Source organism: Arachis ipaensis, chromosome B02 (assembly GCF_000816755.2).
Source record: "Arachis ipaensis cultivar K30076 chromosome B02, Araip1.1, whole genome shotgun sequence".
Taxonomy (NCBI): domain Eukaryota; kingdom Viridiplantae; phylum Streptophyta; class Magnoliopsida; order Fabales; family Fabaceae; genus Arachis; species Arachis ipaensis.
In genome coordinates, this window is record NC_029786.2 from 20,956,941 (window position 1) to 20,984,419 (window position 27,479).

General features: G+C 40.2%; 1 long non-coding RNA gene across 1 annotated transcript; it reads right to left on the reverse strand.

The window, feature by feature from the left end:
- LOC110267545 lies at nt 6,022-26,885 on the reverse strand. Its single transcript, XR_002355299.1, has 3 exons — nt 26,810-26,885; nt 22,425-22,431; nt 6,022-6,033 (listed from the first exon to the last, which is right to left on the reverse strand). It is a non-coding gene; the product is annotated as an uncharacterized LOC110267545 (long non-coding RNA).

Consider the following 27,479-nt stretch of genomic DNA (forward strand, 5'->3'; position numbering starts at 1 on the left):
AGAGCCAACATATTTAACATTCATAAACAACCACATCAAAAGACATATGCACTGTTCAAGCATTCATTCAGAAAACAAAAAGTATTGTCACCACATCAAAATAATTAAACTAATTTCAAGGATGAATTTAAAATTCATGTACTTCTTGTTCTTTTGTAATTAAAACATTTTTCATTTAAGAAAGGTGATGGATTCATAGGACATTCATAGCTTTCAGACATAGACACTTAAACACTAATGATCATATAGTGAAGACAAAAACATAAAGCATAGTAAATGAAAAACAGAAAAATAAGAACAAGGAGATTAAGGAACGGGTCCACCTTAGTGAGGGTGGCGTCTTCCTCTTCTTGAAGAACCAATGGTGTTCTTGAGCTCCTCTATGTCTCTTCCTTGCCTTTGTTGCTTCATCCCTAGTGATTTTGGTGCTCTTATCCTTAGTTGCTCCCAATAGTTGTGTGGAGAAAAATGTATCCCTTGAGGCATCTCAGGGATTTCTTGGTGAGAGAATTCCTCATGCTCTTATTGAGGTCCATGAGTGGGCTCTCTTGTTGTGCAGTCAAATGCTCTACTACTGAGCTATGGACCCTTGAGATGAATCTCTCCATCTCCCATGACTCGGAGGTGGAAGCTTTTGTCTTCTCTTTCCTCTTTCTAGAAGTTTCTCTGGCCTTAGGTGCCATAAATGGTTATGGAAAAACAAAAAGCAATGCTTTTACCACACCAAACTTAAAAGGTTTGCTCGTCCTCGAGCAAAAAAAGGAAGAAGGTAGTAGAAGAAGAACAAAATGGAGGAGATGGAGGGAGGTGAGTGGTTCAACCATGTGTGGGTAGGTTTGGGAGGGAAGAGTGGTGAAGAGGTGATGGGGAAGAGAGAATGAGGTAATTGGTGAAGGGTATTTGTGGAAGAGAGTTATGAAAAGGTATGAAGAGGAGAGAAGAAGAAGTGGGGATCCTGTGGGGTCCACAAATCCAGAGGGGTCAAGGACTTAGCATCTCTGCTCCAATTAGGCGTGCAAAACGCCCTTTGTATGCAATATTAGCGTTTAATGCCAAACTGCTACCTATTTTTGGCGTTGAACGCCCAAATGTAGCCTGTTTCTGGCATTTAACGCCAGGTTGATGCTTGTTTCTGGCGTTAAACGCCAAACAGATGCTTGTTTCTGGCGTTTAAACGCCAGAGTGCTCTTCCTCCAGGGTGTGCTGTTTCTTCTACTGTTTTTTATTCTGTTTTTAATTTTTCAGTTATTCTTGTGACTTCACATGATCATCAACCTAATAAAACATGAAATAACAATAAAATAGATATAACTAAATAACATTGGGTTGCCTCCCAACAAGCGCTTCTTTAATGTCAATAGCTTGACAGTGAGCTCTCATGGAGCCTCACAGATGTTTAGAGCATTATTGGAACCTCCCAACACCAAACTTAGAGTTTGAATGTGGGGGTTCAACACCAAACTTAGAGTTTGATTGTGGCCTCCCAACACCAAACTTAGAGTTTGGTTGTGGCCTCCCAACACCAAACTTAGAGTTTGATTGTGGGGGCTTTGGTTGACTCTACAGTGAGAGAAGCTTTTCATGCTTCCTCTCCATGGTTACAGAAGGAGAACTTTGAGTCTTAAACACAAGGTAGTCCTCATTCGGTTGAAGGACCAACTCTCCTCTGTCTACATCAATCACAGCTTTTGTTGTGGCTAGGAAAGGTCTTCCAATGATGATGGATTCATCCTCACCCTTCCCAGTGTCTAGGACTATGAAATCAGCAGGGATGTAAAGGCCTTCAACCTTTACTAACACGTCCTCTACTAGTCCATAAGCCTATTTTCTTGAGTTGTCTGCCATCTCTAATGAGATTCTGGCAGCTTGCACCTCAAAGATCCCAAGTTTCTCCATTACAGAGAGTGACATTAAGTTTATTCCTGACCCCAGGTCACACAGAGCCTTCTCAAAGGTCATGGTGCCTATTTTACAGGGAATTAGGAATTTACCAGGATCCTATTTCTTTTGAGGTAATTTCTGCCTATCCAATGCATTCAGTTCATTGGTGAGCAAGGGAGGTTCATCTTCCCAAGTCTCATTACCAAATAATTTGGCATTCAGCTTCATAATTGCACCAAGGTATTTAGCAACTTGCTCTTCAGTAATGTCTTCATCCTCTTCAGATGAAGAATACTCATCAGATCTCATGAAGGGCAGAAGCAAGTTGAATGGAATCTCTATGGTCTCTGTATGAGCCTCATATTCCTTTGGTTCCTCAAAGGGAAACTCCTTATTGGTCAGTGAACGTCCAAGGAGGTCTTCCTCACTAGGATTCACGTCCTCCCCTTCCTCTCTGGGTTCGGCCACACCAAGTAAGGTAATGGCCTTACACTCTCTTTTTGGATTCTCTTCTGTATTGCTTGGGAGAGTACTAGGAGGAGTTTCAGTGACCCTTTTACTCAGCTGGCCCACTTGTGCCTCCAAATTTCTAATGGAGGACCTTGTTTCATTCATGAAACTTAGAGTGGCCTTAGATAGATCAGAGACTATATTTGCTAAGCTAGATGGATTCTGCTCAGAATTCTCTGTCTGTTGCTGAGTGGATGATGGAAAAGGCTTGCTATTGCTAAACCTGTTTCTTCCACCATTATTAAAGCCTTGTTGAAGCTTTTGTTGATCCTTCCATAAGAAATTTGGATGATTTCTCCATGAGGGGTTATAGGTATTTCCATAGGGTTCACCCATGTAATTCACCTCTGCTATTGCAGGGTTCTCGGGATCATAAGCTTCTTCTTCAGAAGATGCCTCTTTAGTACTATTGGATGCAGCTTGCAATCCATTCAGACTCTGAGAAATCATATTGACTTGCTGAGTCAATATTTTATTCTGAGACAATATGGCATTCAGAGTATCAATTTCAAGAACTCCCTTCTTCTGAGGCATCCCATTACTCACAGGATTCCTTTCAGAAGTGTACATGAACTGGTTATTTGCAACCATGTCAATGAGTTCTTGAGCTTCTGCAGGCGTTTTCTTTAGGTGAATGGATCCACCTGCAGAATGGTCCAATGACATCTTAGATAATTCAGACAGACCATCATAGAATATATCCAGGATAGTCCATTCTAAAATCATGTCAGAAGGACACTTTTTGGTCAGTTGCTTGTATCTCTCCCAAGCTTCATAGAGGGATTCACCTTCTTTCTGTTTGAAGGTTTGAACATCCACTCTAAGCTTGCTAAGCTTTTGAGGAGGAAAGAACTTGGCTAAGAAAGCCGTGACCAGCTTATCCCAAGAGTTCAGGCTATCTTTAGGTTAAGAGTCTAACCATATTCTAGTTCTGTCTCTTACAGCAAACAGGAAAAGCATAAGCCTGTAGACCTCGGAGTCAACCCCATTGGTCTTAAAAATATCACAGATCTGCAAGAATTCAGTTAAGAACTGAAAAGGATCTTCTGATGGAAGTCCATGAAACTTGCAATTCTGTTGCATCAGAGAAACTAATTGAGGCTTTAGCTCAAAATTGTTTGCTCCAATGGCAAGGATTGAGATGCTTCTTCCATGTAAATTGGAATTTGGTGCAGTAAAGTCACCAAGCATCTTCCTTGCATTGTTATTATTTTCGGCCATGTCTCCTTCTTTTTCGAAAATTTCTGTCAGGTTTTTACTAATAAAAATATATTAAAAACTAATTAAATCATACTGAAAACTATGTAAAAACAATGCCAAAAAGCGTATAAATTATCCGCTCATCAGTATTCCGAGTAGGATCCGGGAAGGAATGACTGTAAAGAGCTTCAAACCTGAGAATGTTGGGCACAAGTGACAGTGTGCAAAAGGATCAATGGATCCTATTCCGACGCTAGCGGGAACCAACAGATGATTAGCCATGCGGTAGCTGTACCTGGTATTTTTCATCCGAGACGAGAAATCCGACAGTTGATTAGCCGTGCAGAAACTGTAGAGGACCATTTTCACTGAGAGGATCCTACAGCTTACCATGGAAGGAGGTAACGCATGGTTGGAAGAAGGCAATAGGAAAGCAGAGGTTCAGAAGCAACAAAGCATCTCCATACGCTTATCTGAAATTCCCACTAGTGAATTACATAAGTAACTTTATTTTATTTTATGTTTTATTTATCTTTTAATTATTAAAACCTCATAACCATTTGAATCCGCCTGACTGAGATTTACAAGGATGACCATAGCTTGTTTCAAGCTGACAATCTCCGTGGGATCGACCCTTACTCGCGTAAGGTTTATTACTTGGACGACCCAGTGCACTTGCTGGTTAGTTGCAACGGAGTTGTGAAAAGTGTGGATCATAATTTCGTGCACCAGATAGCCGAGGAGGATATGACCATTCTCAGAAGAAATATCACTCAAGCGGAAATTAAGCATGCGATGTTTAGCATGGGAAGCTGGAAAGCACCTGATAGTGAAGGTCTCCTAGCGAAGTTTTATCAACACTCCTGGGACTGGGTGCAAATGATTTTTAGGGATCCTGAGATCATTGTGGTAGTCAATCAAACTATGATTTCTATCATCCCACAAGTCCATTTTCCAAAGAACTTTGCACAATTTAGACTTATGAATTTGTGTAACGTGTGCTACAAGATTGTGACAAAAATTATTACAAAGAGAATCAAGCCCAAGTTAAAGATGATTCTCCACCCAAGCCAACTTCATCCCTGGGAGAATTAGTGTGGACAACATCATAGTGGCACAAGAGGTGATTCATACCATGAGGAGTAGAAACAATGAAAAAGGACTTATGGCGATAAAAATAGACTTGGAGAAAGCCTATGACCGCCTTAATTGGAATGCTATTTTTGATACCCTCCAAGACATTGGTATTCCATATAATATGATCAAAGTTATCAATTTTTGCATCTTTTCCGCCTCTATGAGTTTACTTTAGAATAGGTCATCGTCAGAAACTTTCAAGCCAGGAAGAGGAGTTAGATAGGGAGATCGTTTATTGCCATATCTTTTTATTTTATGCATTGAAAAACTTTCTCAATTAATTGATTCATGAATAGAAGATAAAAAATGGAAACCTATTATCTAGGAATGGACCTCACTTGTTTCATCTTTATTTTGCAGATGATCTTGTCCTCTTTGCGAAAGCAGATGCAAGCTAGGTCCAAGTGATAAAGGGAGCGCTTGAAGCTTTTTGCAAGGCATCGGGTTAGAAAGTTAGCCTAAGTAAGTCCTGCGTGTTTTTCTCTAAGAATGTTAATCATACTATTAGAGAAGAGTTCAGCAGAGACCTGGACATCCCCTTAACCAGCAACTTAGGAAAGTATCTTGGTGTGCCTTTCATCCATGAGAACTACGGGCAATAACACTTCTAGCCAATTTCGGACAAAATGCAAGCCAAGTTATCCAGCTGGAACATGAAGACGCTTTCACTAGCTGGAATATGCACCTCCGTTCAATCAGTTCTTTCCTCCATTCTAAGTTACACTATGTAAATTATGAAGATTCCTAAAGATGTTTGTAATTAGATTGATAAAGTTTGTAGAGATTTCTTTTGGGGGACTAATCCAGAAAAAAGGAAAGTACATCTTATCAATTGGGACAGTATTTAGAAGCCTAATGATATCGGTGGGCTGGGATTACGCAAGACACAGGAATCCAAAAATCTCTCTCTCATAAGTTGGCATCGGGCTGGTCTATAACAAAGAAGCATTATGGGTGAAGATCATGAAGGCCAAATACGGATGTGGGGACAACCCCATTCCCAAAGTGATTAAGAAGATGAACTATTCAAATGTGTGAAGGGTGATTGCCAAAGTTTGGAATTAGTTTCACCAGAACCATATCTAGAAAGATGTACAAAGCAAATTTGAGACATCTTATGGCTTTTTCTCCTAGTTTGACTCGCTGCCTTTTACCTTTCATTGGCTTTTTTATACAAACTTCACCATGTTTGTCTTTTTTAATGAGTGACAAACTCATATTTTATGATGTATTTTGTGCTTAATTTAAGTGATTTATTCAATCCTTCACCCACTTATTCATGTAAATTACATGGTTTTACTTTTCCTTCCTTATTATGTGATATATGTGAAAAACATGTTTCCTATGCTTTAAAAATATTAATTTTAATTACCCTTTATTACCATTCGATCCCGTGATTTGTGTGTTAAGTATTTTCAGATCTCCCAAGGCAAGAAGGGCTTAAAGGACAGAAAGGAAACATACGAAAATGAAAGGAAAGCACAAAAATAGAGTTTTCAAGAAAAGGGCAGCGGCGCGAACGCATGGATGACGCGGCCGCGTGCCTAGCGCAAAAAGGCAGCGACGCGAACGCGTGACTGACATGGACGCGTGTCTTGAGCAGAACGTAAATGACGCGTACGCGTGACCGAAGCAAACGCGTGACAAGAAAAACTCCCAGATGACGCGACCGCGTGACCCGCGTAGACGCGTGACAGACGCCACGTGCAGAAACTGTAGAAAACGCCTCCAGCGATTTCTGAAACCCTTTTGGCCCAGATCCAAGTCCAGAAAACACATATTAGAGGTTATAAAGTGGGGAAATACATCCGTTCATTAACATGTCTTCCATTATTCACTTTTCATAATTTAGATGTAATTTTTAGAGAGAGAGGTTCTCTCCTCTCTCTTAGGTTTTAGGATTAGGATTCCTCTTAAAGGATTTAGGATTTCAACTTCCTCTCAGGTTCAATATTCCTTTTACTTTATATTTCTCTTTTACTTTTAGATACTTTAATGCTTTTATTTGTTAACTACTTAAGTTGCCAAATTGGCTTAGGAACCATTCAAGTTAGGATTTTCTTAATTTAATATAAATTGAGGTATTTCAGATTTATGATTCGTATTTAGCTTTTTATATTCTTGGCTTTAATTGATTAAATGGAGACTCTTGAGTTATCAAACTCATCGTGATTGATAATTGTTATTTTTGCTAATTGAACTGAATTCCGATAACTCTAGTCCTTTCTTAGGAGTTGGCTAGGACTTGAGGATCAAACTAATTAGTCTACTTGACTTTCCTTTGCTTTAGTAAAGGTTAACTAAGTGGGATTAAAACTCAATTCTCATCACCATCGATAAGGATAACTAGGATAGGACTTCCAAATTTTCATACCTTGCCAAGAGTTTTATTATATATTAATTTATTAATTCCTGCATTTTATTTTCCTTGTTCAAACCTTTTGAAACGCAAAAACACTATTTTTCATAACCAATAATAAATCATACTTCCCTGCAATTCCTTGAGAAGACGACCCGAGGTTTAAATACTCGGTTATCAATTTTATTGGGTTTGCTTAAGTGACAACCAAAACGTTTGTACAAAAATATTTTCTGTTGGTTTAGGAGCTATACTTACAACGCGATTATATTTGTGAATTTCTTTACCGATAGGAAATCCGATCATCAAAATGGCGCCGTTGCCGGGGAATTGCAAACGTGTGCCTTATTATTGGTTATTGTAAATATTTTTCTTTTGCCTGTTTATTTGTTTCTATTTTCATTTTTAATTCTTATTAGCTACCATGAGTTCTCATCCCTCTCGCTTTGAGTTTGGTTCTAATATTGTTGAAGGGAATGAAAGCTATAGCAGGAACATGCATCAAGGTCAGAACAACCAAAGATGGATGGAGCCACGAGGACTTGATCAACCCTTTAGGCAACAACACCCTCCACAGTATCACAGACGACGACCATTCTACAATGCATGCCAAGGCAATAGATATGGTGGATCCCCTTGTAGTTACCAACAAATTCCACCCTGTGCTTATGAACCACCCTCTCAACATAGCTTTGAACCACCACACTCACAAGTTCCTTTTCACCATTCACCACCGTATGACCCTTATCCACCATAATTCCAATCCAATTACTCCTAAGAACCACCAGATTCTTATTATGAACCCTCTCTCCCAACCAATGAACCCTCATATCCACCCCAATCTCCAATGGATGACACCCTTCGCGTTCTTCTTCAAGGGCAAGTGAAGATGCAAAGGGGCATACTGGAACACGCTACTGCCTTAACCGAGGTAGAAAATAAATTAGCTTCCCAACATCTGGGCACTCAAAGTACTCCCATGGCTACATGTGGAGGATCAAAAGAAGAGCGTAGCATGAAGGAGACACTAGAAACTTCAGTGGACAATGAAGAGCATGGCTTTGTATTGGAACAAGTTGAGGAAGCTATAATAGTTGTAGAGGAAGAAGTGGTTGAAGATTTAGGAGATGCTAAACCTCCATGGGAATCAAGAACTGTAAAGGATTCCGCCGAGAAGTTCGAATTTGATGCCGAGGAGCACAGTGCACAACCTCCAAAGCATATACCTTGTGAAAAATTGGACGGAACAGACCAAGAAGTTGATTCCATAGGCAGTGATGATCATGAATCAAGCTCTCCTAATCACGAACTTACATCCGCAACTGAACTCCTTGAGCCTGAAGAACCTTATCCAAGTGAATACGAATATGATGTCGAGGTAGATTTCTCTCAACCTCCAACTTATGACTTGAGTGACGAGAAAGACATAGAAGACTTTGATCAGGACGCAGTTGTAGTTGAGGAATTTTTCAAAGAAGTGGAGGAATTCACAGAAGAATACAAGGGAGTAGAGCTTACAGAACCACTGGAAACACCTATCCCAAGGCCATTACCACCTAATACAAGCTTCAAGTGGGTACAATCTTTAACCTTTATCTTTACTTTTCCACTTGAATATGGTTTACTTGAAACAGATGGCCAGTTTAGAGCTCTCTACGACTTTAAGAGTAAGAAGGAAATGGCTCGTACTCAGAGCTGGTGTGCAAGATTCAATAAGGTTCCACACTTCAACTCGAAGTGCAAGGATTGGTATCAAGTTCAATTGAATGGGTCTCGGAAGGCGTTTGGTCATCTTGGTGAGAATACAATTTCTAAACCGCCCGGATGGAAGAATATAGATCAAGACAAAGGCGGATTTAAAAGCAAAGTTTGGGATCCTGGAATCTACTATGACATTCAACACCCCGGGAGCCTGAGAATCTGTTTAAAACTGCTCAAAAGCTTTACATGCCTAGTTTGGGACCCCGGAGGCTGTTGGCATTCCAAACATTGGTGGAGATTTCTAGATGAATTCAAGCATAAGCCACCATAACAGGAAGCTCATCAAATGTCCAACTTAAGGACTTTAACTAAAAGTGCTAGGTGGGAGACAACTCACCATGGTATGATCGTTCATGTTTCAATTTTATTTTGTTTTGTTTGTTTTTATATTATATTATTTTCATTGAACCTGGATATTATTCGTAGCATTTACATTAGCATTGCATACTGCATAATTGCATAATTGAAAAAAAAAAAGAGATCACCCCACGCGAGCGCGCAGGCCACGCGTGCGCGTGAAATAGAAATCGGCGTAAAGATCCAACGCCCAGAAAGCTGGGCTGGAATCGTGCGGCTGGTGTGCGTTTAGCACAAAATGGTCCACGCGTTCGCATCCCTGACGCGAACGCGTCACTTGCACAACACTCATCTCACGCGAAAGCGTGAGCGACGCGTCCGCGTCGCATGGATATAATGTCCCTCTAAATGGAAACAGAGAGTTGCGCTGAAACGACGCTGAAAATGTGCGTTTAGCACAATTTACAGCGACGCGGTCGCGTGCCTCATGCATCCGCGTCACCCATCTTTTACCCAACCCACGTGACTGCGTCAATCACGCGACCGCGTCAAACCCATTTCACCATAGTCATGCCATCGCGTGCTCCACGCGTTCGCGTGGATTCAAAAATACTAACCCCATTCACATGAAACCCTACCCCTCGCGTCGCCCATTCATCCCCAACCCTCCTCTCACCTTTTCCCTTCCCCTCCTCTGCAACCACCACCGCACCAGCTGCCCACCACCGCCCACCACCGCGCCAAGCCACCACCGCACCACACCACCAACACCCCCTCCCCCTCTCTTCTTTCTCTTCTTCCATCACCGAGCCGCCACCACCGCGCCACCCACACAGAACTGCCGGCCAACCCCCCTCCAACCCTACCCTCTTACCCCTTCATCCCCTTTTCCAACCTTCACCCTCATCCACCCAGCCCCACCGAACCACCCTTGCCGCCACTGCACAATGCCGCCGCACTACCCTCCCATCACCGCTGCGTCACCACCACCATCTCTCTGCCCTCACCTCTGTTCATACACATACCAGGTTCCGCCGAACACCGATTTCTCTATCTTCCGTAGTTAGTTGCATATTTTTCAGATTCCGTTCAATTTAGGATAGTTAGAGATGTATGTTTGTAGTTTATTCTAGGTGATTAGGTAGCTAGGATGTGGTTAGTCGATTTAGGCCTGTTAATTGCGCCGTTCTTGTTACTTGTTTTACCTATTCTGCAATTTTGATCTGGCTATGATGTTAATACTGTTCCTATGCTGTTATTTAATGTTTCATGCTGCTGTTAAGACTATTCTTTACTACTCCTATTGTTTGTGACTCTTTGCAGCGCTTTTTAATCTCATATAAACTGTTTTTCTTGCTGTTTATTACCCGGGAACATCCAATTTTAGTCGGAATGCGGCTCAATTTTCTACAAATGGTTTCATTTTTTTCATTCATGTATTGGTTTTGGCAAGTTTGAATTTTGCATTACTTAGTTATAACCAAACTATTTCATGAATGCATGGGCTAGCATTCTTATTCGTTTCGATTCCCTGGCTAGTAAATTGCATTATTGATGATTTCATTTTAATTTTTGCTACTCTCGTATCTATCTGATTTATCATCAATAACCTGATATCCTTGCTTGACTATGAGTTGATTATTCTTTAAACTTGTGAAATTTATTGTTAACTAGGAAACCATTATCATGCCCCTTACTTTAACTTTCTTTTCACTAACTCACTGCTTTCCACTTTCTAACCTCCTTTTTACCTACTAAACTTTTTAACTCAGGGCATAATCTTTGTTTTTCATATTTAACTTGAATTCTGCTTATCATATATTTTGGATTGCATTTTTTTTCTTTTCAGACTTTTTCACTCGTATACAATCCAAATTACACATATATTTAACTCATTTCATGCTTCTCTTGCTCTTTTGCCACTCTGTGCCTATATTGCTATTATTCTATTTGCCTACTTGTCTTCCTGCTTTTGTTCTTCAATTATATCCTGGAATTTCTGCTTTTCAGGATGTCTGACCCTCAACGCAAAGGAAAAGGCAAAGAAACCACTGGCAAAAGGAAAAAAGGCGAATCCTCTATGACCATCCTCGACATCTTGCATGACGACTCCTAGCGGAAAAAGCACTTTACCCCGCAGGAGAAGGCTGACCAGCTCCTCACTGCCACAGATCCAGTTAAATTTGCAAACAGATACTGTGAGCTAAAGTATCCAGTGTTTTCCACTTCCAGGAACCTGTACCTGGAGAGAACTCTAAAAATTCCAGAAGAACTACAGCAGTACACCTCCGAACAGATAAAACAGAGAGGCTGGTTCTTCTTGGAAAGAAACTTGACAAAGGTCAATGCTTCATGGGTCAGAGAATTTTACTGTAACTATTTCAAGACTTCCCTGGATGCAGTGCACCTCAGAGGGAAACAGATTTTGGTCACTGAGGAAGCTATTAAGGACATCCTCCACCTTCAGCCTAAGTCAGATCAGCCTGACGGTTACCAAAAGGCTGAAGAGCATATGATATTTATGAGATTTGACTGGGATGCTGTCAAGCAGAGAATAGCCCTTGATCCTACGGCCCCATGGGTCATGGGAAATAACACAGTGATGCCTAAGGGAATCAAGCTTATTTATCTGAATGATAAGGCTCGGCTCTGGCACCATATTCTGAGCAACTATGTGATGCCGAGCACTCATGAGACAGAACTGTCGGCTGCTATGATCACCCTCATCTGGTGTGTGATGGAGGGTAAGGACCTGTATCTTCCACGATTCATCCGGTATTACATGGCCAGGGTCCATGTCAGAGGCACCCTCCCTTTCCCTTATCTGATAACCCAGCTAGGCCGCCGAGCTGACGTGCCTTGGGAGCTGGCCGATGCGAGGCCAACTGCTGCAGATTGCAAGAATATCATTCCACACAGCAGGAAGTTTTAGGCTTTAGGCTACAGACCCCCATTCCTCACCGCTTCTGCTGAGGCAGCCACATCTTCAGCTGCCCCTTCTGCATCCATTACTACACCTGCCCCATCCACTGCACATCCACCTGCTCCTGAGCCCATTTATCATTTGGTGCACCGACTCTTCGCCTGCCTAGATCGTATGGAGTGTCGCAACAAGCGGCGCTATGAGCACCTTAAGTTGATGATCCGATCCAGCAGCGACATCCCCTCCGAGCCTAACACCCTTTCTGATACATCTGAGGCGGAGGCGAGCGATCATGAGGAGGAGACACATGTCCAGGCTGAGCAGGCAGGACTAGAGCAGGCTGTGCCACATCATGAGGAGCACCACCAGCTACAGGCCGCAGATCCAGAGATTCCTCTACAGTCAGCGCCTCCACTGCAGCAGACAGATCCTCCTACACTTATCCAGCCTGTAGATATTCAGCCTACCACAGAGACACCAGCAGCACAACCTTCCGGTGATGACACTTCTTCACACCCAGCTTGAGTGAGCATCGAGGACGATGCTATATTTTAAGTGTGGGGAGGTCGCCATCCCTGGCGTATCTTTTTGGTGAACCACTACAGACTCTTCTATCTTATTTTGTTTATTTTTCTGTATTTTTATCTTTATTTTTATTTTTCAGTACTTACACATTGTTCTTTTGCTGTATTTTTACTTTATTTCTGCATTTTGCACTTTAGTTTATATCTTAGACATTTAGTTTAGTTTGCAATTCCAAACTTATTAGTTTTAGAATATGTGGATTAATTAGTATAGTTTACCCTTTTAGTATATAATAGTTTGGTTTAATTGAAAATAAAAGGAGTAAACTAGAAACTTTAGTAAATTAAAACAATCCACACACCTTGTATATATAGCATTACATGTTAGTTAGTTAACAACATTTCTTCAAGGAGGAACACTAAGATTTTAAAGGCCACCCTAAGATTTACATTGAGTTGAATGGAAACTCTTGATTTCTACTTGCATGACATGTATAACTGATATATGATTTTTGAGCTGGAGAACACACAGTCTGTGAGTTTTGAGCTTAATTGTATGGTTACATTAAAACCATAAATTTCATTCCTATGTGTTTTGCCCTTCTTCTTCATTCTGGTGTTCTTTACTTTGTTTTAATCTATATGTCCAGTATAGAATATAGATATATCCCAAGAGATGATTGAGGCCATCATTTGAATCTTTCCTCACTTATCCCAAATTAGCCTACCTTTTACATCACCCTTGTTAGTCCCCTTGAGCTTTTTAATCCCCTTTCGTTCTATAACCACATTACTAGCCTTAAGCAGAAAAATAAAATAAAAATCCCAAGTTGAATCCTTGGTCAGCTTAAGATAGATATTGTGTATTATTTAAATATGGGAAATTTTATGGGAACATGGAATGAAAGAAAAAGTGGAAAATTGTAATTGAAAAAGTTATTTGAATATTTGGGAAGCATGCTCATGTGAAACCAAATTAATTAAATTACCATGTGCATCAAAAAAAATAAAAATAAAACTTTTAAGTAATTAAATAAGGGGATACAAAAATTACCCCCAATGCAAAATCCCAAGAATCAATGCACATGGGACAAAATTTAAAAGTAAATTTGATACATGAGCATGTAACACAAATGTAGGAAGAAGTTTGGGTAGCTAGGTAAAGCACTTTAAATTATATAAAGTATGTATGTTAGGTGAGATCTTAGACTAATCAGGGATTCACTTTGTTAGCTCACTTAGCCTTATACATATACCCTTACCTTTACCTTGGCCCCATTACAACCTTGAAAAAGACCTCATGATTTTTGTATGTCTGTATTCTATAGTTGTTGATTGGTTAGATGAAGAACAAAGTTTTAGAAAGCAAGGATAGAAAAAGAATAGAGTGATTAACCCACTAAACACTGAGTGACTAGAGAGTAAATACAAAATTTAGTGAGGGTTCAATAGCTCATCACCATATATCTCTGCTTAATTGTTAATTGTCTTGCAAGTTTGTGAAATACTTTTACCCATCTCAATTGTAAAAGTGCTTTAACATTATCTAAGGCTTGGCTATGCATATATGATTCCTTGAGGATATGAATTAATTTAACCACATGTAAGCTTTATATACAAGTGAATAATAACTAGAATTGCATGACTCATTTAGGTAGTTTGCATTTAGAATAGAATGTATTGCATGAGGTTCCACCATTCTAACTTTACCCTTTCTCTTGGATTTAGCATGAGGACATGCTATTGTTTAAGTGTGGGGAGGTTGATAAACCCATATTTTATGATGTATTTTGTGCTCAATTTAAGTGATTTATTCAATCCTTCACCCACTTATTCATGTAAATTACATGGTTTTACTTTCCATTCCTTATTATGTGATATATGTGAAAAACATGTTTCCTATGCTTTAAAAATATTAATTTTAATTACCCTTTATTACCATTCGATGTCGTGATTTGTGTGTTAAGTATTTTCAGATCTCCCAAGGCAGGAATGGCTTAGAGGACAGAAAGAAAACATACGAAAATGGAAGGAAAGCACAAAAATAGAGTTTTGAAGAAAAGGGCAGCGACGCAAACGCATGGACGACGCGGCCGCGTGCCTAGCGCGAAAAGGCAGCGACGCGAACGTGTGACTGACGCGGACGCGTGTCTTGAGCAGAACGCAAATGACACGTACGCGTGACCGAAGCGAATGCATGACAAGGAAAACTCCCAGAAGACGCGACCGCGTGACCCATGTAGACGCGTGGCAGATGCCACATGCAGAAACTGTAGAAAATGCCCCCAGCGATTTCTGAAACCCTTTTGGCCCAAATTCAAGTCTAGAAAACACATATTAGAGGTTATAAAGTGGGGGAATGCATGCGTTCATTAACATGTCTTCCATTATTCACTTTTCAAAATTTAGATGTAGTTTTTAGAGAGAGAGGTTCTCTCCTCTCTCTTAGGTTTTAGGATTAGGATTCCTCTTAAAGGATTTAGGATTTCAACTTCCTCTCAGGTTCAATATTCCTTTTACTTTATATTTCTCTTTTACTTTCAGATACTTTAATGCTTTTATTTGTTAATTACTTATGTTGCCAAATTGGCTTATGAACCATTCAATTTAGGATTTTCTTTATTTAATATAAATTGAGGTATTTCAGATTTATGATTCGTATTTAGCTTTTTATATTCTTGGCTTTAATTGATTAATAGGAGACTCTTGAGTTATCAAATTCATCGTGATTGATAATTGTTATTTTTGCTAATTGAACTGAATTCCGATAACTCTAGTCTTTTCTTAAGAGTTGGCTAGGACTTGAGGATCAAACTAATTAGTCCACTTGACTTTCCTTTGCTTTAGTAAAGGTTAACTAAGTGGGATTAAAACTCAATTCTCATCACCATCGATAAGGATAACTAGGATAGGACTTCCAAATTTTCATACCTTGCCAAGAGTTTTATTAGATATTAATTTATTAATTCCTGCAATTTATTTTCCTTGTTCAAACCTTTTGAAACCCAAAAACACTGTTTTTCATAACCAATAATAAATCATACTTTCCTGCAATTCCTTGAGAAGACGACCCGAGGTTTAAATACTCGGTTATCAATTTTATTGGGTTTGCTTAAGTACAACCAAAACGTTTGTACAAAAAGATTTTCTGTTGGTTTAGGAGCTATACTTACAACGTGATTATATTTTTGAATTTCTTTACCGATAGGAAATCCGATCGTCAATGAGACTCAGACAGATTAAACTGAGAAAAAGAAAATACTAAATGAACAACATGAAGGAGAAGAACTCAAACAACTTGGGTAGCTATGAGAGTAAACTCTGTATTTTTTACTTGCTCTCCTTACCTTCAAACCTTGGCTATTCACCCTTAATATAGAAGAGTGAAGCTTCCAAGGTTGAAACAAGTTCAACCCTTATACTGTCATCTTCTCCAACATCAGAGACTAGCAGCAGCTTCATCAGAGAGGAGAAAGAAGACCGAATCTGTTGCATGCAACTCTCCTCTTTTCTCTCATCCTTTTTCTTCAAACTTCTTCAATCTTGATCGTTCATCTTGACTTTGGCTCCAAGTTTTGATTTTGAGCATTGACAAGCTTCTGAACCAAGACGACCTCATATTCTCCATTGTTGTTTGTTCCGTGCTTGAGACCTTGTGGCTTTCTTCTTGGTTCCTCGGTGTAGCACAAATGAAAAAAGATACTTTTGATGTGCCTTGACCAAGTGAGATGAGCTACTTGGTTGTAGCCTTTTTTCTTTGCTTTGATTTGGCAATACCCCTTTTTCCTTTCTTCATAACCTTCCGTTTGTGCTTTCCATTTTCTTCTTTCTTCATCTTTGGTTGATGTGACCGACACAAGAGAGAGAAAAGAGAAGTGATGGCTTTCAGTGGAAGTTTCAAAGAAATTAAAAATGAATTGGAACTTGAGAATTTAACTTTCTTGAACCAAGGGAGTAGGTAACCAAAAAAGAGTTTAAAGATCTTGGGCCAATTCTTTATTTTCTTTTATTTTGGATTAAAGATTTATGATGGGATTTGACTTAGTTATGATGAACCAAAGAGAATTTAGACTTGGGCTTTAGACATTTGTTCCTTGGGTCAACTTGTTTCAAATTATTTCCTGCACACTTGATCAAATACATTAAACAAATAATTGGTAATAATTTTAATAAACACTTAATAATTCTTTAATAATGTTTGTTCATCATTTTAATTGAATGTTAGTTTTTCAAACTCAACATATATATTTTTAATTAATAATTTTTATTTGTAGCAGACAAACTCCCATAATTCTTCATCACTAAAGAGTGGAGATACGAAAGAGAGCATGCCACAATTCTTTATCACTAAAGAACGGAGATATAAAAGAGAGCGTGACTCCATCTTTTCACACTTGCTGATTTAAACACGCCCAAAATTTGGAAAGGAATCCAGCGAGGATGTAACCGAATCACAGCTCGTGTATCATTAATACATGCAAAAAATTATTTAACCTAAGAAAATAAACAAAAATTTACAATGATTTCAACATACATATAAAATTACAATAATATATATACACTTCATTCTCTTCTATGCAAGTCGGTCGGAAAGTGGTGTTTCCAGTTTTCCAAGTGGCAAACAGGGAGTAATGGATAAAAATCTATCAGCTGAGAAGTCTTATAGCGATAAACAACTACTAATGTGTGATAACTACCCTCGACAAAAGAAATTTTCTGGTAGTAGTAGCCTAGTAGGGTTAAGTCAGCAAATAAAATAGCTTTAGAAATATCCATATACACCAAGTAAGTAACAAATTGATACATACATTAATGGTGACTGTTCCGCGCTGGGATTCTTTCTCCGAGCTATGACTCGAGCGAGTGCTTCTTTGGCCTGTTGCTTAGTGCTCAGAGAGAATTCCTCGGGACTCTGTTAACGTCGGCGTGGGACCTGCAAAAAGGACTCCGACGCCCAAGTCAGTAGGTTTCTTAAGAATATGAAATGCTTTGTGAAAATAAAATTGGTATGTGGTTTCTTAGCGTAGCTCAGTATTGTGGGATATCACTTAGCTACACTTGGGGTTGCAGCTTGTTTATATAGACTTTCGGGGACTGAGCTTTGTAACGGCATGATGGACGAATAGTCCTGGATCCTTGGGTTGTTTTTCGTATATATGTTGTCATCCGGTTATAGCGCGGAGATCCTTGCGAATGGATATGAAGAGATATTTTCGGTTGCGCTTAATGCTCGGTCAATGATTCTCTAGCCGAGCTTATCGGTATGGTACACAGCCCCAAGCTTATCCTGTAAAAAATAGGTTGAGCTTTATTTTGGCTTTAGAATCATTGTGCATGAAAATATAGTGTTTATGGGCCTCCAAGATCAACTTGTTTTTTTTTTGCGCCAGGTAGGGGCTGCGTTTAGGCCTTGGTGCGCCGCTTCATCTGGTTATTGGAGAACATGCGGGTGTTGGAAAAGTTTTCTTGGTAACTTCCACTTATTTGTTCAATGTTGTCCGCTTGTCTTCTGTTCTAGTAGAAACGATGAGTAAGAAAGGTTAGTCTTCTGACTTTTCACTTTCACCATCTTGCTGTCTTTTTGCTTTCTTTGTATTTTTTCCTTGTTGTCGTGGTATGGGTAAAAATGAGAAGGTTATGGTGGATAGTGATGACCCGTATGGTTGGGTGGATATTGATGTGAGAAGTTGTGTTTCTATTTTTAGTTCCACTGAGCTAGTTTCCCAGTTAAACGAATGTAGATGGGTTAAAAATGGGGATCAGTTAGGGATTAGGATTCTGCCTTGTGGTAAAGATGATAGAGTTTGTGAACGGCGTTCAGACTGGTCTTACTTCTATGTATATACTTGCATGTTGACCGAATTGGGGGTAAGGTTCTCCTTTTCTGATTTCGAGTGTGGTGTGTTATCTCAACTTAACTGTGCTCCCACACAGTTGCATCCAAACTACTGGGCTTTTGTCTGGGCCTTTGAGTGTCTGATGGAGTATCTTGAGTGCTATCTGTCGCTTGGTATATTCTTTTCTTTGTTCCAAGCTAAGGGGTGTGGAGGGGAAGTTGGGTTAACTTGAGCAGTCACTCTGGCCGAAGTATCTTCAGTTTGTATAAACAGTCTTTCAAGGATTTCAAAGAAATGTTTGTTAAGGTGCAGATTGAGGAAGAGTTTTACCCTTTCTTTTTGGATTCGTTAATGGTTGAGAGATTTCCTATTTATTGGTCTCCTGAGCCTAAACAAATTTTGGGTTGTGAGGATAGAGTAAAGAGTGAAGAGTATGTGTTGGATTTTTTAATTTCTGCAATGTCCTCGTCTGATTTGCTGTCGATATCAAGTATTTTGAAGCTGGAGGGAGATAGAGAGGCTATTGAGGAATATTTGGGTAATTTGTTGTGGTACTTGGTGTTTTTTTGTTGATTTTTGTAATGGTTAGTTATGTTCATTTGTGTGTTTGTAGGTGAGAAGGCTTCTACTCTTACTACTGCTAATTTGAAGGCATTTGTTTCAAAGGCTAAGAAGAAAGAAAAGGAAGGCTCGTCAACGGATGTGAGGGAAAGCGAGGTTGTTTTTGATCGTTCAACTGCTGATGGTGGTCTGAAAAGAAAAAGGGGTGATGGGTCGTTGAGGGTTCTTGATCTTACTGGTGTTCAGGAAGATGCTGGGGCTTTCATTGCAGAGGAGATTTGTTCGGCTCATGAGAGCCAGGTAATGCTTCATGGCTATAGAGATGGTCCTGAACGGTTGCTGTGGTCTGCTGGTTATCCCTTCATGGCCGTTTCGGATGAGTTTTCCTAGGTTGATTCCGACATAAAGATCTTTCATGAGGCTGGGAAAACTGGCGTAGCCCGGTATTTGCAGGTCAGCATATATATTTCCCTAATTCTTTGCTTGTTTTTCTTATATGCTGTTACAAATTTTGTGTATGCTCTTGTTAGGTCATTGGGGCTCCGTTGATGTCTATTGGGAAGACCTCCGAGTTAGATTCTATTCTGGAAGGGGATAATGTTGCTGCCATAAAAAAGCTGAAGGCTTCTTTGCAGGAAAAAGATTAGAAGGTTTTGAAACTAAGGAATGAGTTGATGGCTGCGAGAGAAAAATTAAAGGAGGTAGGTACTGAGCTTACCAAGTTAAAGGAGGATTCGGCTGCTGATATTGGGAAATTAACCTCTAGGATTGCTGAGCTTGAGGAAGAAGTGCTTTCTGCTTTAACTTTAGGTTTCGATCGAGCAGTTTGCCAGATTGGTGTTGTGGCGCCTGAGGTTGACATCAGCATGTTGGATGTTACAAAGATTGTTCAAGATGGGCAGTTGATAGAAGATGGGACATTGGGTGAAAAGCAGGATGAGAGTGAGTCAGTGGGGAAGGCTGATTAGTGCTTCCTTTGTATTTTGATGTTTTCTTGTATTAGTTTGCTTGTTTGAAAATTTGGATTTGACTTGTTTTGTTTCGAAAAACTGGAATTTGGATTCCTTATTGGAATGTTTTGGAATGTTTATCCCTATGTATGGTTTTTTTGTTTGCAATGAGAGTAGTTGATAGATAGTATGTTCGTTTACTATTAAATTTGACATCATACATGGAGTGATGAGGGGTGAGGGACCTCATTAAAACCTCTCCGTGAAAAAAAAAAAAAAAAAAAAAAAATTCTTAAAGATGAGATATTCCAGATTCCAGGGACCTTGTCCCCCTCTAGTGTTTGTAATGAGTATGCGTCCTTGCCGAGGACATGTCGAATTCGGTATGGTCCTTCCCATGTCGCGGCGAGCTTTCCATGTGTGGGTGGTTTCCTAGCTTCCTCTGTTCGTCTGAGTACTAGGTCGTGCTCGGCGAATGTTCTGGGTTGTACTCACTTGTTGTATTTTCTTGCATTGCTTTTTGTTGTAGCTTCGCTTTGTCTCAAACTTCTTCTATTATATCTAGCTCTGCACGCCTTATTTTGTCGGATGGTATATTCTCGGCCCTTGGTGAGTTTATAGCAATCTCAACTGGTATCATGGCATCAGAGCCATAAACCAATCTGAAGGGGGATTCTTGTGTAGTTGTCTGTCTTGTTGTGTTGTACCCCCATAGGATTTCTGGTATTAGCTCGGCCCATTCTCCTTTGACTTCGCCCACTTTTTTCTTGATCGCCTGGAAGATAACCTTGTTTGCAGCCTCGGCAAGCCCGTTCGTTTGTGGGTGTTCTACTGAGGAGAAATGGTGTTTGATTTTAAAACCCTGCAAAAATATGGCTAAGCTTTGATCGGTGAATTACCGACCATTGTCAGTGATAATTTCATGTGGTATTCCAAATCGGAAGATAATATGTTTCCATATGAAAGAACGTACTTTATTAGCCCCGATCTTTGCTAAAGGTAGGGCTTCAATCCATTTTGAAAAATAATCAATTGCTACAAGTAAATATTTTACTTGGCCGGGGGCTTTTGGGAATGGACCAAGGATGTCAAGCCCTGATGACAAGTCATCTTAGCCTAGTTTCACTAGCCTTTTTCTTTTGTTTTCAACTGAATTATGCACTTTCTTGAGCCATAAGCAAGCCAATTGGGTAGATTTTCATGTTTCCTTTGATTTAATCAACCATGTATGAATTCATGCTATTTCATGAGGTTTTATGCTATAATTGTCACATATTATGAAAGAATGAATATCTCATGATTTTAAGTATAGCTTTTATGTGTTTGGATGATTAATGATAGGTGAAGAAAGCTTGGAGAAAGGTTGATACAAGAAGGAATGGCCAGGAGAAAGAGAGAACAAAAAGTTTGAGCAAAAGTTTGCCTCAAACTTTAGCTCAAACTTTTGGATTAATTGAAAATGAACCAGGAAGCGAAAAGCTGGACCAAAAGTTAGCCTCAAACTTTTTGGCTAACTTTTGGGCAAAAGCTGGAGCAAAAGTTAGCCCCTAACTTTTTGGCTAACTTTTGGGCAAAAGCTGGAGCAAAAGTTAGCCCCTAACTTTTTGGCTAACGTTGGCACATGAAAAACACTCCCTGGGCTAGCAAAAGTTTGCGCCAACGTTAGCCCCTAACTTTTTGGCTAACGTTGGCGCCATGAATAAGCAAGGGGAGGCCAACGTTGGAGCAAAAGTTAGATCCCTAACTTTTGCCCCAACGTTGGTATCAGCAAGGAAGGGTGCTTTCATGCTCATTTACTTTTCTGTTTTAGATCCGATTCAATCCAAGTCATCCTTTACTTCTCCGTTTGTTGAAATTTTACTTTTCGTGTTTTGGAGAAATTCGTTTTTCCACAAAAATATCCCATCAAGCCCCCATTTGTTGAAAGGCCAGCTTACCTCCGATGTGTGTAGTAGCTCGGCTGGGTTTCGTATACTTGGTGAGTGCTTTTGACAACTGTCGCATTTTTTGACTTTGTTGATGCAATCTTGTTTTATTGTTGGCCAGTAGTACCCGGCCCTGGTAATTTTGGATTCTAAGCTCATCCCTCCTATGTGGTTTCCGCATACTCCTTCGTGAACCTCGTTCATGATGATGTCGGTGTCTTCTTTGTTTACGCATCGTAACAGGGGTTGGGAGAACCCTCTCTTGTATAGATTGTCTCCGATTAGGGTGTAGGAGGCTGCTCTCCTCTTGAATGTCTTCTCATCTTTCAATCCTTCCGGAATGTCCCCAGTTTGTAGGTATTGTTTGTATGGTGTTCGCCAGTCATTTTCCTGTGATATTAAGAAGATCGAATTGTTGCTGAAGCTGGGCTCAGCTATTGTTAGTTGAGATATGATAGATTCTTGTTGAGTTTTCCTAGTTGCCAATTTTGATAGTGCATCTGCTCGGGTGTTTTGTTCCCGAGTTACGTGTGTGATTTTTATTGAATGAAATTGAGACATAAGTTCTTTAGGTATTGAATGGTATTTTTCTAATAACTGGTCTTTTACTTGGAACTGCCCCTTACCTGTTGCACGATTAGTTGTGAGTCGCAATATACTTGAAGGTGGGTAATGTTGAGGGATTGTGCCAGTCTGAGCCCTGCGAGCAATGCCTCATACTCGGCTTGATTATTGCTCACCTTGAATATGAAACGTATCGATTGTTCGGTTTGGAGGTCCTGTTTGTTTGTGAGCAGTACACTTGCTCCAGATCCCTCTGAGTTTGAAGCGCTATCCACGTATAGTTCCCACACATGATCTTCCTCTGCTTGTTCGGCTAGTTCAACCACAAAGTCGGCCGAAAATTGTGCTTTCATGGCTGTTCTTGGTTCGTAGAAGATGTCAAACTTTGATAGTTCAATTGACCATTTTGTTAATCGTCCAGTTGCCTCGGGTCTTAGCAGAACTTGTCGTATTGGTTGGCTAGTCCTAACCATGATTGGATTGCTTTGGAAATAGTGTCGCAATCGTCGTGCTGTCACTATTAGTGCGTATGCTAGCTTTTCAATGGTGTGTATCAAAGCTCGGCGTTTTGCAATGTTTTGCTGACAAAGTAGACCGGGTGTTGCTGTCCTCCTGTTTCTGTGACTAGGACCGAGCTTATTGCATTAGTAGAAATGGATAGGTAAAGTAGCAAGGGTTTACCTGGTTCTGGTTTTTGGAGAATTGGTGGAGATGAGAGGATTGACTTGAGCTTTTGGAAAGTTGCTTCACACTCATGGTCCCATTTGAATCTTTGTTCTTTCTTTAATATGTTGAAGAAGTGTTGGGAATGTGTAAAAATTGCTGGGAGGAATCTGGATAGGGCTGCGTGCCTGCCGTTGAGTCGTTGCACCTCCTTGATTGTTTGAGGGCTCCTCATCTTTATTATTGCATCACATTTTTCTTGGTTGGCCTCTATTCCTCTGGATGTCAACATAAAGCCGACGAATTTTCCTCTTCTTACCCCGAATGTGCATTTTTTCGGGATTTAGTCGCATATTATGCTTCCTTAGTTGTGTAAATATTTCTTTGATATCTTCTCCGTGGTCTTTAGGTTGTTTTGTTTTGATGACCATGTCATCAACGTATACCTCAAGATTTCGCCCTATTTGTTTGTTGAAGACTTTATCCATAAGTCGCTGGTAGGTGGCACCTGCATTCTTTAGTCCAAAAGGCATTACTTTATAACAATAGTTTCCCATTTCAGTGATAAATGCTGTTTTATCTTGATCTTTGGGGTGCATCAGGATTTGATTGTATCCTGAATATGCATCTAAAAAACTCAAAAAAGTGTATCCTGACGCATTATCTACTAGTTTGTTAATGCAGGGGAGGGGGTATGCATCTTTGGGGCATGCTTTATTTATATTTGTAAAGTCGACGCACATGTGCCATTTACCTGATACCTTTCTTACCATTACCACATTTGATAACCAGGTTGTGAAGCGTAGTTCTTTGATGAAGCCGGCATCTAAGAGCTTCGGGGTTTCCTGTAGGCACGCCGACCTTTTTTCGTTTCCCATGTTTCGTTTCTTCTGTGCTATAGGTCGGACCTTGGGGTCGATCTGTAGTTTGTGGCAGATAAAGTCTGGTTCGATCCCTGGCATGTCGGCAGGGGTCCATGCGAAGAGGTCAGCATTTTCTTGTAGAATTTTTGTTATTTGTTCTTTAATATCTGCAGGCAACGAATGGCTAACATAAGTGATATGATCATTATTAGAATCTAAAATCACCTTCTCAAGGTCGTCGGTCGGTGAAGGTTGGTCTTGTTGGTTTTTGTGAGTATCGAGGTCGGCGATCTCGGATATGTTTGACACCTGAAGGGTCTCCTGTTGTTTCATTCCTTCTGTGTTTCCTGCTGTTTTGATTTTTAAGCTCTCAATATAACATCGTCGAGCTTGAATTTGATCTGAGTAGACGGTTGCTGTTTTATCGTCATCTGCCTGAAATTTAACACAGAGATGGACAGTGGACACAATGGCACAAAAAGAGTTTAATGATGGTCTACCAAGGATTATGTTATAAGGGCTCGGGAAGTCGACGACCAGAAACAGGATGTCTTTTGTTCTACAAAGGGGGTGGTCTCCTATTGTCGTTTGCAACCAAACGCTCCCTAGGATGGAAACTCGTTCCCCAGATAAACCGACCAACTCGCCTGAAGATGGTTGTATTGTTTTTATGCTGAGCTTCATTTTTTGGAAGGTGGAGTAGAAAAGGACATCCGCACTGCTTCCTGGGTCTAAGAGTACTTTTCGGACTAGGAGGTCTCCTGCTTGTATTGATATAACTACAGGGTCGTCAAGGTTGGTGGTCTTGGGCTTATGATCATTCTGATCGAACGTTGTCGTCGGCATAGCCGGTTATTTTGTGGTAGTTTCGTCTGTTCTCTGGACGGCTAACATAGCTCGGTAGCTCCTTTTTCGCGCTGAGCTTATGTTCCCACCTTCGGCGAATCCGCCTGAGATACAGTTGATGACTCCTCGTGTTGGCGGTGGTTGGTGTTTTGTCTTTTCGGTGGCATGAGGGTCTCGTTCTGAGTGGTGGTCAGCGTTTGTTTGAGTTTGTTTTATTCGGCTGCTGATGTACTTATCCAAGTGGCCTTGTCTGGCAAGTCTTTCGAGGAGTCTTTGGCGATTACACACTCGTCGGTCGTGTGGCCGAATTTTTGATGGAAGGCACAGTGCTTCGTTTTATCGACGTATCTTTGGTCCTGGTAGGATCCTGCTCTACTGGGTGGTTTGATGATCTTGGCGTTCAGAATCTCCTTAATGATGTCTTCTTTTTTCTGTGTTGAATTAGGTGTATGCATCATATTTCGGGGTTAGCTTGAAAGGCTTCCAGATATCCTTCTAATTCGGTGTCTTGAGGTATTTCTCGTCTTCTCGCCGGGGTTGGGATTTTTCCGCCCGCCAAGCTTCTCTGAGTTCCTCAATCTCCATTTGTCCTGCTGCTCTTTCGTGGAACTCCTCCAAGGTCTTTGGCTTCGTTACTGCTATTGTTTCCTGGAATTTTCCTAGCCTTAGGCCGCTTTTTAATGCGTGGAGGTGTACCTTGGGGTCAAGGTCGGGTATCTCCACAGTTGCTTTGACAAATCTAGTCATGTAATCCTTTAAGCTTTCGTGTTGCCCTTGTTTGATGGTGCTGAGGTAATCTGACCCATGGACGTATATTCTTGAGGCTGTGAAATAGTCTATGAAAGATCTTGCCAGATCTTCGAAGCTGGAGATAGAACCTGCAGAAATTTTTGAAAACCAAAGTAAAGCAGCACCATCTAAATAAGTAGGAAAGGAACGACAAAGTACAGGGTCCGAGACACCATTAAAGAACATCATGGATTGAAACTTTTTAACGTGCACTCGGGGATCACCAAATCCTTCATAGGGTTTGAGTCCTGTTGGAAGTACGAAATTTTTTGGCATCTTGACGTTCATGACTTCCTCGGAGAAGGGGTTGTCCAGTGTGAGCTTTTCTTTCGGAGGAGTGATCTCCAAGGACTTGGATTCTCGAGTGTGGAGGGGATTCCCATTTGGAGCTTTGGACGATTGTTCAGCTATTTTCCGGACCTCTGCTTGGAGGCTCGCGATCATGGCCATTAGCTCCGCTTGGGAAGGTGGCGACGCCCCGTTGTCCGTCATTGAGCGGATAACCTGCTAAACAGAGAAGAGAAGTTGTAGAAAATGGAGTGGGATTAGTTTCTCAGGACTAAGGAGGGCCCCACAGTGGGTGCCAAATGTTCCGTGCTGGGATTCTTTCTCCGAGCTATGACTTGAGCGAGTGCTTCTTCGGCCTGTTGCTTAGTGCTCAGAGAGAATTCCTCAGGACTCCGTTAACGTTGGCATGGGACCTGCAAAAAGGATTCCGACGCCCAAGTCAGTAGATTTCTTAAGAATATAAAATGCTTTGTGAAAATAAAATTGGTATGTGGTTTCTTAGCATAGCTCAGTATTGTGGGATATCAGTTAGCTACACTTGGGGTTGGGTTGCAGCTTGTTTATATAGACTTTCGGGGACTGAGCTTTGTAACAGCTTGATGGACGAATAGTCCTGGAACCTTGGGTTTGTTTTTCGTATATCTGTTGTCATCCGGTTATAGCGCGGAGATCTTTGCGAATGGATATGAAGAGATGTTTTCGGTTGCGCTTAATGCTCGGTCAATGATTCTCTAGCCGAGCTTATCGGTATGGTATAATAATAATTAGTAAACACCAATCCAAAAGAAATGAGATAAATCCCTGGACATGATCCTTCATAATATTGATATAGCCCAATGCACAGAAAGTTAAAGCTTTATAATAAAAAGATCAAAACTTTAAATTAAATCAATAAAATTTCATCACTTCAACAAAGCCACTTGCTCAAAACATATGCAAAGTAAAACTGATTTCCAGTTCAATTTCAAAGGATAAACAGAATCTGATACAAAATTCTAATAAGAAAACATAAAATGACACGAGGAGAATTTCCACTCAAACAATTGCATTGGTTGCACTTGCAATCCTAGGCCACAAATCAGCACACTCCTTCCGAATTGGACCAGTGATAGTAGAACCTACATTTACAAGTGTTACAACAAAATTAGAATAGTAAAGTTTGAATTTTAATGTTTGGATTTATTAAATTGTATGGTACTATACTATGATTTATTTGAATATTGAAGTACAACATTGGCAAATAAAACACCCTACTGAATAGATGCATGTTATTGTCATCTAATGTCTAAATTTGAGAAATGGTACCTTTCATTTCACCTTTAGGATTCACAATGATACGAGAATTATCTACAGAAAACAACATCAAAGGTAAAGAACTACCCATCAAACAATACCAAAAATATATAAACTTAAGTATTGGAAGTAATTATCAAAGAAAGCTTGCAAAAATTTCCAAACAAAAATCACAGATAATAATTTTGACAATGGGTGTTGGACAGTGGCCAACTCCTGCATACGTACGATCATGTCCACGTATACATGGCATATCAGACTTTGAAAAAGCTTATATGCTCCAAAAATCAGTTTTTTAGTCCAAATTT